The sequence below is a fragment of the Myotis davidii genome, unplaced genomic scaffold (assembly GCF_000327345.1).
Source record: "Myotis davidii unplaced genomic scaffold, ASM32734v1 scaffold373, whole genome shotgun sequence".
NCBI lineage: Eukaryota > Metazoa > Chordata > Mammalia > Chiroptera > Vespertilionidae > Myotis > Myotis davidii.
Genome location: NW_006287255.1, coordinates 2,868,950 through 2,880,052, shown reverse-complemented (window position 1 = coordinate 2,880,052; position 11,103 = coordinate 2,868,950).

The window sequence follows — 11,103 nt, the reverse complement described above, 5'->3', positions numbered from 1 at the left end:
TTCTAACTCCTTTTAACAAGATATAAATTTGTGTGCAAGGTGCTGGACCTTTATTTATCATAAAAATCAAAGCTTTCATTATGCAACTGAAAAATTAATGAAGTTAATTTTATGTATAGATGCCATATGATATTTATATATATTATTTTAAAAAGCTATACACTAGAGCTATATATCAAAGGGATACCATACATTTATCATATTTTTTGCTTCCCAAAACAATTAAAATTTAGCTGTCCATTATATTGCATTATTATGAATATGGATAAGCTATGTATTTACTTATTTGAAAATACTAAATATCTTAGATTTACATAGCTTCAATCAGGTTAATTTTATTTATTTTTATAATGTGATCTGAAATTTATCTCAGTAGTTTTTGTGATATTTCTCTAAATGATTATTAACATATTTTTGAATCAAAAATTATATTCTATTTGAAGCTTGGTTTGAAAATGAGGACTAGCTTAGCCAAATAGGTTATTTGTTAGTTTATCCACTATAGTTGGAACATATTATTTCCATGACATGATTGAGCTAAATCAATCAAGGTTTAAATAATAAAGTACTCAATGCATTTGGAAACATGAAATATTGTACCAAAAAATGCTGTTTGAAAATGAAATTTACATTTCAATTTTTTCAAAACTTTCTAAGAATATTAGGTGATATAGGTTCCTCTAATTGAAAGAATAAATAGTACAACATGGTAAAATTAGGTAATTACTAAATGGATAGCAAATCCTCTTGCCAGTTGAGTGGTTTTTCATTATTTTCTTCCAACAACCAAAAATAGGATTTTGAACTTTATTCCTAAGAGGCAGTAGGGCAAGACTTGGCTGCGCTTGTCCCCTGAGTTAGCAGAGCAGAAAGTACCCAGTTACATAGATAGATAGTGAATTATCAGCTCATCCACTGGCTCCATGGAATAAAGGGTTTCTAAATTTTTAGGTGTTTTGGCACTTGGAAAATACTAAGATATTAAACAAAACGAAACTTTTCAGTTTTTCATTTTCCATACGTGTCTTGCCTGTTGACCATGCAGAGGTTGTCCTGAGCTCTGGTGGTGCAGCAGAGCCCATGAGGACAGCTTCAGTTCCTGGCACCTCCCACTCAGTGGGCAGTTATATACCACATAATAAACACAGAACAGTGAGCCAATAAGACTATTTAAGATTGTGTTGTTCTATGAAGAAAATAGCCCAAGGAAGATGGGAAGGTCTGAGCGGGTAAGGATGGAGGGATTACCTTAGCATGGGCTGTCAGAGAGGTTGAAATGGGGCTGAGCCATCTCTGATGTGAGAACCTCTAGGTCAGCGGTTCTCAACCTGGGGGTCTCGACCCCTTTGGCGGTCGAACGACCCTTTCACAGGGGCAGCCTAAGACCATCCTGCATATCAGATATTTATATTAGGACTCATAACAATAGCAACATTACAGTTATGAAGTAGCAACGAAAATAATTTTATGGTTGGGTCACAACATGAGGAACTGTATTTAAAGGGCCAGAAGGTTGAGAACCACTGCTCTAGGTGAAGAGAAGAGCAAGGGCAAAATGTCCTGAGGTGGCAATGAGCTTGGACACTCAGCCCTACTTCTTAAATAATAAGCACCTTCCATTTCAACAGCTCCTTTCAGTTGACACAGGCTTCCTAGGACTTATATTTCTGAGTTGACAACTTGCATTAACTGCTCATTCTGCAAGGATGAATCCTCACTACCCATAGTCTCTCATGGAAGTTTTCCATCCCCTTCTGCCTGCTCTCAAAATTAAATAAAAATAAATAAAACCTGGAAGTGGAGAGTGACAGGAAAGAGCTAGAGCCATCCATGTAGGACTTTCTAAAAGATAGCCAAACTGGTCCTGTGCTCAAGAGTTTCTATAAAGAGGGCACATTGGCATGTTACCCTCTGGCTGGAAGTTCGCTGAGCTCAGAGAGCCCACCGTGTGTGGTAGGTAATGGAGGGACGCTTAGGAGAACCTGGCATGTGTGCCCAGATGTCTTGAGGAATTCTGAAGGATGCAGGGGAGTTCTAAAAACCCATAAAGATAGTGAGGAGAGAGAGCAGACCCAGGGAAAGGCATATACTTCCACATTTTGGAGAGGCGAGGATGCACGTGACTCCCCAGGCAGAATGAGTGTTCAGGAAGCAAACTTGGCCGGAGCCAAATTGGAAGACTTTCTGCACAAGAAGGATGGCTGCAGAGCAGTGCAAGAGTCCCACACTTGTGCTGGATGGAAGGTAATTCATGCCACCACTCTATATTTTTAGATACTCTTTTTATGGACTGGATTCTACACTACTCCCCCTCACCCCCAAACACTGTACAATTTGATGGTCATCTTCCTGAGAGGAACCACAAAGGAGAGGTGTCATATAGTTTCAGATGCTCTTTGTCTGAAGCAGATTCTTAATCCAGCAGGTGCTCAGGAGGGAACAACACACACAGGAAGGGACTGAGAAAAATTAGGTCATAATTCCCATGAGTCTCTGGGAAGGAGGCCAGGGGTCAGTGGAATGGAAGGTGGATCTGAGGCTCTGGATAAAGTTGTACACAGGATAGTTATGGTCTTCAAGGCTTTCTTTTACCCAGCCTGCTTCCAATGTTCTGCTCTTAAAATATTCTCTTCTAATTGTAGAGATTGTTTCTGAGTTTTTCCCTTTCTACATATTTGGGTTGCTTATCAATTATTATCAATCCATATCAACTATTTCTTAGTTTAGTGGTGAAAATGTGATTGCTGTGAGTACATCCTGCAAATAATCAAATATTGCTGGGTTCTGAGCATGGTCAATTGTTCTGAACGTCCTATCAGTTATGAAAATCATAGGTATGTAAGCTGAGATTCATGACATAAAATGGTTTTGCTTTACATAAGAGCACATAAACTTTTTTGTTGTTGTTTAAAATTATCTTAGATTTACTTCCACAGGAAAAATTTCTTCCTCTGAAAAAAGCTAAAAATCTGCATAAATATATGTTAGATAGCTATGCAAATCACAGTTATATAAATAAATATGGATAATTTCAAATGCGATAGAGTGTATTTGCATCCTTACATTACATTTGGGAGTGGGGAAGGGGAGATGCAGACATTTATCAGAGTCTGTCAGGACCCTGTGCAAGGGTTCACTGAAGGAGAAGTCTGGGTGGTCAACATGTTGGTAGAGGTAAGGTTGGAAAATAAAACAGATCCAGAGACAGAGAAGCATCAATCAGACCATCAAACCTCAGAGGGAAGGTAAGGGAGGGTGGAGGTAAACGGAAGAGATCAACCAAAGGACTTATATGCAAGCATATAGGCCTAACCAATGGACACAGACAACAGGGGGGTGAGGGCATGAGTGGGGGGATGGAGGTAACATGAGGATAAGGACACATATGTAAGAACTTCAATAAAATTTTTTTTAAAAAAGAGTTCTTCTTGTTGGGCCCTAGCCAGTTTTCTGTGGATAGAGTGTTGGCTTGAGGACCAAAGCGTCCTGGGTTTGATTCCAATCCAGGGCACGTACCTTAGTTGCAGGCTCCTCCTGGCTGGGACCTAGTTGGGGCTCCTGCAGGAGGCAATCAATCTATGTGTTTCATGTGGATATTTCTCTCTGTCTTTCCTTCTCCTTTCCACTCTCTAAAAATCAATGGGAAAATATCCTTGGGTGAAGATTTAAAAACAAAACAAAACAGTTCGTCTTGTTGGTATGTAAATAGAGAAGCCTTACTGACAAGGAAATCATGTAAATCTCACACTCTACCCAGAGTTTGATCGAGGCCTTTTAATATATTGGCAAGCAGAGCCCATGAGGACAGGGTCTGGGCACAGCTGGCCTATATGATGGAATTCCTTTGTGCTGATAGCCAACCAGGGTTAGAAAAAGAGAGCAAAGTTTAGACATAAAAAAATGGAGTAAGCACATAGAATTAGTGAATAGCAAGTGACAAAAACAATAACATTATAAAAGCAAATAGAGTTACATAGCTCTGAGCTTATTGTTCACTTTGTCAGTACTAAGAATCAGTGCCTTTTCCTGGGCAAGAGGCGGAGGTGGGAGGTTCCTCAGCTGGGATGGTAGCTGGGTTTCTGTTTATTTAGAAAGGCTTATAAGTTTTCCACAAATAAATATTTATGGAATAGAACCTTCATTTTGTTTAAAGTTTAACATTTTATTTTAATAAACTTAAAGTCATTGTATTAATCAGGAATGTCTTCAACTGCAAAATACAGAAAACCTGATTATCTCTAGATAGAAAACCTAAAGGCATATTTGCCAAACATAGAAGTTTGGTATTAACAGTTTAGGGAAGGTGGGTTTAATGATGACCTCAGGGATCTAGGCTTCTCCATCATTTCTATTCCACCACCTTTAGTGTATCAGTACTTCTGCCTATAACTATTGCCTCATAGGTGCTGGGAGTTGCCACATGCCTGGGCTTCGTGACATCTTCTGGACTGAAGAGCAGGCTTTGATAATAGTCAGGCAAGGGAGAAGGGTGATGAAAGTGTAAGGTGCATCAAACAACCTGTAGGGTTGGCCCACAGCCATTCCAAGAATGAATATTACATAAGCAATTATTAGGTAACACAATATGTTCTAAATTATTGATATTTCTCATCTCCCAAATAAGATAATATAAGAGCTGGTGGTTTTAAATCTTTCTTGCTTTTAGCTTAATTCAGATTCAGCCCCATTTCGCTCACACCTGGGTCTATGGATCTGTAAAAAATGGCAGGTTGTGTAATATTCAGGAATAGCAATTAAGGTCTATTGTGCATGCCAACTCCAGTTAATTGGAAGGGTTCCCGAGAGTGTCATGTGGAAATGGATTCTGAGGTTGCCCTGAGGCTTGGCAGGAAAGTGGGTCTTGATGTTTGCCACCAGGGAAAATGGGGAAAATATTTGCCCACAGGCTATATGTCTATTCTCCCATTTCTGCAAAATCCAGTTATAATAAAAACCCTTCCCTGGAAACTGTACTAATTCCCCCCCCCATGTATCTTACTTAATGCTAATCTATATGAAGACTGTTAACTGATGCTTTTGCTAAGTAAAATTGAGTTTAGTTGAGAAACACTTACATTATAGAAAGTCAGACAGTCAACTGAACTTATTTCTTTGAAATTAAGAAATCCAATTAGTCTTTGGGGTATCGTCAGAAGTATATTCTATGTTCAAAGGAGTGACAGTTGCCACATTAATTATGTTGGAATTTGTGTAATTTACCATTCTCGTAATTAGTTACCAGTTGGAGTAGAGCTATATGCTTAGAATAGCAACCTCAATTTCTCTACCCAAAGCTATATGCTTAGAATAGCAACCTCAATTTCTCTACCCAAAGGTAGTTCTGTGCCAAATTATCTGTTCATATAAATGAGCATTTATATTCCCTTGTGTTAGTCTATTCAGGCTGCTATAACAAAATACCAGAGACTGAGTGGCTAAAACAAAGTAAATTTATTTATTTTCTCATAGCTCTGGAGGTAGATTTCTTCCCTTGACTTACAGAAGGCTTCCATCTGCTATGTGCCCACATGGCCTCTTTGTGTATGTGGAGAGAGGAGGAGAGGAGGAGAGAGAGAGAGAGAGAGAGAGAGAGAGAGAGAGAGAGAGAGAGAACTATCCAGTTTGAGAGGTCACCCAGAATGACGAATACCAGTATTCCAAAGTTTAAATCATTTTCTTCCACATAAACTTTAATCAGTTTTATAATTTTTAATTCTTGTTTTAATTAAGCATCAGATAATGTTGGAAAATCCCTCTAATAAACTTTTCAATACTTTTTCTTCGAGAGATGGCTTAACTAATAGGGCCTGATGAGTATTTCTCAGTTACTAACCAAGGTAACAGTCCAAGCTATATAATAGAATATTTAAAATGAGCACATAAAAAGCTACATTGCTATATTGATCACTATGTTTTGATAAGAAATAATATTGGGCAAGAAATTTAGGAAAAACGCACACTCAACAACAAACAGTTTTACTTCTGATTATCTCTAGTCTCCCAGAATAAATCCTAAGAGAAGAATGCCCAGTACAAAACTGACAGTCTGGTAGCCTTGTATTGAAAGACAGAAGAGCTGAGTTTAAAAGCTACCAACGCTCCAGAACCACGGACAGCGATTTTCTCTTTTTGGATTTCTGTTGTCAAAATTACAAAAGTAGTGCATATTTATTCAAAGTGTAGACAAATCCAGTCCTGTCTAAAATTTAAAAAAAGAAAAGAAAGTCTTTCTCCCCCACCCCCTTTTTAAAAATTTTCCTTCATGTTCTTCTTCCTAGGAATAAATGATGACAATATTTTCAGATCTTTCTATTTCTCTTTCATATATTCAGATAAAAGAATAGATGGATAGAGTATATTTTAATGAATTATACCAAACAGTATGTATGCTTAACATTTACAAAAAAAAGGAACAGAAATAAATTTCCCTAAGAATAATCCTGTATTGTACAGTTTGTTATACTATGAAACTTGAGAGGTATCCAGAGTAAGACCTGGTGAACCAGTTTTGCACAGAATGACTCCTCCTGGCACACTATGATTATATCTCATAGATGATCACCTTTCAACATCTCTCCTTGAGCTGGCTTGACAATGATCAGGCTAGCTGAATCTTCTTCTTCCTTTTTAATCCAAATCTGATATGATATATAATGAACTGTTCAACTGATCAGTAGGATGATTCAGGTATTTCTTAGATTGAAGGGCATAGTTACTACAACAGAGCTGAGATAGTTCTAAGAAATGTAGAGTTTAATTGATGAAAAGTCAGTTATGTTTCATCATTTTACCACATTTTTTTTGTAGAGGAAATCTCCTGCTGTATCTGTAGTTACAGTTTGCCTGCAACCTATCCCTTTGAGAAGTTTCCATCACAGCATCACCAGAGGCTGGTTAAGGCTTTAGAGTTTTCAAAGGGAAATTTTGTGCTTCCTTCTTTCATTTCTGTTTGCCTTAGCACTTTGCTGTTGGTAACTGATCCTGTAAGTGGAGACCTGGGATAGGACTGTATGTCCCACATATTTCCCCAAATGTTTACTTTTAAATATCCCCAATCATTGTTTCTAGAAACCATGACCATGTCCTAATAATTCTAAACCTTTTAGATTTAAAATTTTCCACAATGTTTACATTTGAAACTGTCACTGAATCTTATAAATTCTGATTTTGCTTCTAAACTCATCACTATGGGTCCATATTCCTTATTTCTATCGGCATTTTTGCAAGATTCTATAGACCGCTAAAATGGGGTAATTCTTGGCACAGGGGGTGGGAGCAGATAGGCACAGGGAACAGATTAATGAAGATCAGCCCCTTCTGCACCAGTGTTTCCTGTGCAGCAGTCCCCAACCCCTGCAGGCAGGTGCCTCCAGTTCGCACAACCCCGATTCATCCTGAGGACCTTGCTTGTCCAGAGATTTTATGATATCGAAGCACTTCAGCTTCTGTAAGAAATAAATTTGGTGACTGATATACTCTTAAGAAGCTCAGTCTTGGAAAAGATGAAGCAGCAAAAAGGAATGAAATAATGGATTCCATGTACCATCTGTGTCTAATTTTGGAAGGACAGGCATGATATTCAGCCAGCAAATCCAATAATGAGCTTTCCAATATTGAAATACTTCTGTGCTAGAAGGACATTTCCCATGCCTTTGCCTCTGAAGACCACATCTGACTGGACAGGAAGAGGTCTAAGAATAAAGACAGTCTCTAGTTGATAGTAAGCAAAGGATATAGACATTTCAACCCTTTGTTAAGAAAATTAGACTATTTTCTTTTTGAAAGCTGAAATACTTCTAGCACCTGAGCTCTGAGAATTGGGACAACCGGATTTCAAGGAAGAGCAAGAGAAAATCCCAAAGACTAAGAGAAGGGGCAGGGCAAATTGCTACTGAATTTATCAGGGTTGGGGAACTTATCTGTGCCAGGAGGCCATGTGGGAATGAAGCTTTGTGGATTAAAACACTTCTGTAATATTCAGCCCAAGCTCCTTCTGTGATGTCTCTGTAAAAATTTCTGATTGCAAGCAAAGCTTCTGGTTGCAAACATTGACTACAACCATATCTATTCTAAAACTTTGTAATCTATCCACAGTACTGGTTGAATTGCTACAGTATTTCTCAACCAGAATGTATTTATTGGTAAAAGATTATCAAGTTAAAAGCGCCTTTTTTTACTGCCTCGAGGGAAAAATACATCTGAGAGAAATCACAGTCTACCTCTAGAGGTAATTGGTGCGGTGCCCCAACCAGGTGAGCCTGCATTTTAGCTAATCAATCCTGGGACTCTCAGAACTTTCTTGCAGTCATATGGCTACTGTCTTCTTCCTGATACTTACTTCCTTTTTCTGAGCTAGTTCTTGGCATCAAGGGCTCCTGCACAACATTCACCTATCCATTTATTCAACCAATATTTATTGGCCTTCTATTAGATGTCAACCACAAGACACTGGTGGGGAATAGGTGATGCAGGGAAGTTCTCTCTGATTTGCTATTCACTGATGGAAACACCTGAGTAGTGGAGAGGGATTTGGTATCAGGCAGACATGGATTTCATTCAGTACTGAATCCCGTGTTTAATAATTCTTATGTTTACTAGTCCTCAGGCAAATTAGCCTCTCTGAGTCTCAATTTCTTCATTTGTAAAATGAGGGCAATTTTCCTTGACATATCTTTTATAGTTACTATAAAATAGGTAACATATTTAAAGTGCAGGAAGAGAGAGACTAATTCATAGCAATGGGACCATAAAAGTTTATTTCATTTTCTCCTGTTTTCCAATCAATATGAGTCCACATCTGGATATTAAAGTGGCATGAAGGATGGACTCATCAACTTTGTAGTTATTAGTTTTTCTCAGAGAGAAGTTCAAAGACTTGAAATAATTTTTGTCGCTCCTTTAAGATCTCAATTACTGTGTCATTTGAACACATTTCCATGGGGATAGGGAGTGGACTGGCAAACAGGGGAGTGCACAAGCAAAGAGAAACCAAGAGCCTGGGCATTTTGCCAGAGAGAGAGAGAGACGGAGCAAGAGAGAAAGTGTCTTCTAAATTTCGTCCTTGGTGTTATTTAATCATTGTTGCTCTCCTGGAGTGCTCTGGTAGACATCTATTATTGATATTAAGGCTGTTCTTTTTACTTTGCAGTTCCCAGTGACACCGAACAGCTGAAAATCTGATCTCAACATGCCGCTTTGAGTTCACTTAATGTTCTCTCTCTCTTAGGCCCCATAAATAATCAGTGTGTTTGGAGATTTACTTTGCAGCCTCGTCCATCTTCTGTGACTTTAGTTATAGAGAAGCTGAACTGCAGGGTCTGCATCATTCTGCCGTCTTTGGCCTGCAAGCAAAGATGGTGAAGAGATTCTCCCTGAATCTAAGGCCTCTCTTGGTTCTGGATGCAAATTGGGTAAAGATTTTAATCCCTGAAGTGCCACACCTCCATGTAATGAAGACAATGCGACCTTTTCATTTTATTTTTAAATGAATTTAAAAAATTATAGTTGGCATACAATATTATATAGTTTCAGGTGTCCAACATTGTGATTCGACATTTATATAGCTTACAATGTGATCACCACACTATGTCTCGTAACCATCTGTCACTGTGAACCATCATCCTGTCATCACTATGTTTCTTTAAGGTGATGCCAATACACATCTATCCAGGCTTAGCCATTTTTGTGTGCAGCAGTGCTCATGTGTTTGAGAAGCTTCTACCATATAAGGCAGTTTTACATTTACTAGGGTTCGAGTTCACCATCCACTAGGAGTCAGAGACATCCTATGTGACCCTGCTGCCATTTTCTAGCACATTTAACATAACACTTTAGAAAGAGCTTTCAAAAACAAAAGTGTTAGACTATAATGAGAATTACATTGCTACTGGCATTTCAATTATATCCTGATCAAAATTCATTACCCTATGTCACTAAAATAGCTATTTCTTCTTCCATTCTTTACAGTGTTTTTTTCACGCTTACATTTCCATTGCTTTGACACTCATAGTTCTCTGCAAGTTGGCTAATCCAGTCTTTTTAACTCCTTCTGAAGAACATTCTAGAAAATGTCATAGAAAACCACTCCTTTCCTCTTTAGTGTGAACATCACTTTAACCTTTTCTTTCTAAAACTACAGCAAAGAAGCTGGAAATTTCTCCAGAATATTTTTTCTATAGTTTCTCCTCTGGGGTTCTAATATGCTTTTACACACTAACATTGTCTGATTGTGTGTGTGTGTGTGTGTGTGTGTGTGTGTGTGTGTGATCTTAAAAAAATAATGCATTTACCCGAGCCCCACCGGAGACCAACCGAATAAGAAGGTTTGGGTAAGTGGCTTCTCAAAGTATTTAAATATTTAGCCAGTTGACAAGTAATTATGTTTTAATTTCTTAAATTAGCAATCATTTATGAAGACCTTATACTGTGTTATCAAGCCCGAAATGTGAACTCTGTAATATCCAGCTTTTCAATGAAAGTGGCAACTACATTTTTGGATCAAATTATCAGTATCTTACCTGATCTCTCAAGTTGCCAACTCTAAGCACCTTGTTGGTTCTTTGTCAGTGAACTCTGTCTCAGTCGCTGCTCTAACATTAATGTCAGCTGTTAGGATCTACTCTGCAGCTGCCCTTCATCAGGATCAAGGTGGGTGATATGTTAATGTGCATGCTTGTCTTCACACTGGTGGCAGAATTGCAAATAATGAACACTCATTCAAAGTAGATAAAGCAAAATCAACAAATCAAAGAGAACCTTGTGGAAACAAAGGTTGTTGGGCCTTACAGGGTCCTGGGCCAGAAATAGGAGATCTGGGGGGGAGTTTACTCCTCATGTTTCTTGGCACATCTTATCATTTTGTTGGTGATGTTCACATTTTCTTGGCTCTGAGATGTGTACTTCAGATGTGGTTACCCTGACCCAACCCCACCTACTCAGTTTTTCTGGTTTAAAAGTTCCCAACAGACACTGTTTTTTTCTATTTTTAAATTCTAAATTCCAGAAAGAGAAATTTATTTTGTTTGTATGTAGTCCCATTAGGTGTAACCAGGAGGAATGGGTTCTTGGGGCTGTTCTTTCTTTTCTGGAGGCTGTGACAACCAG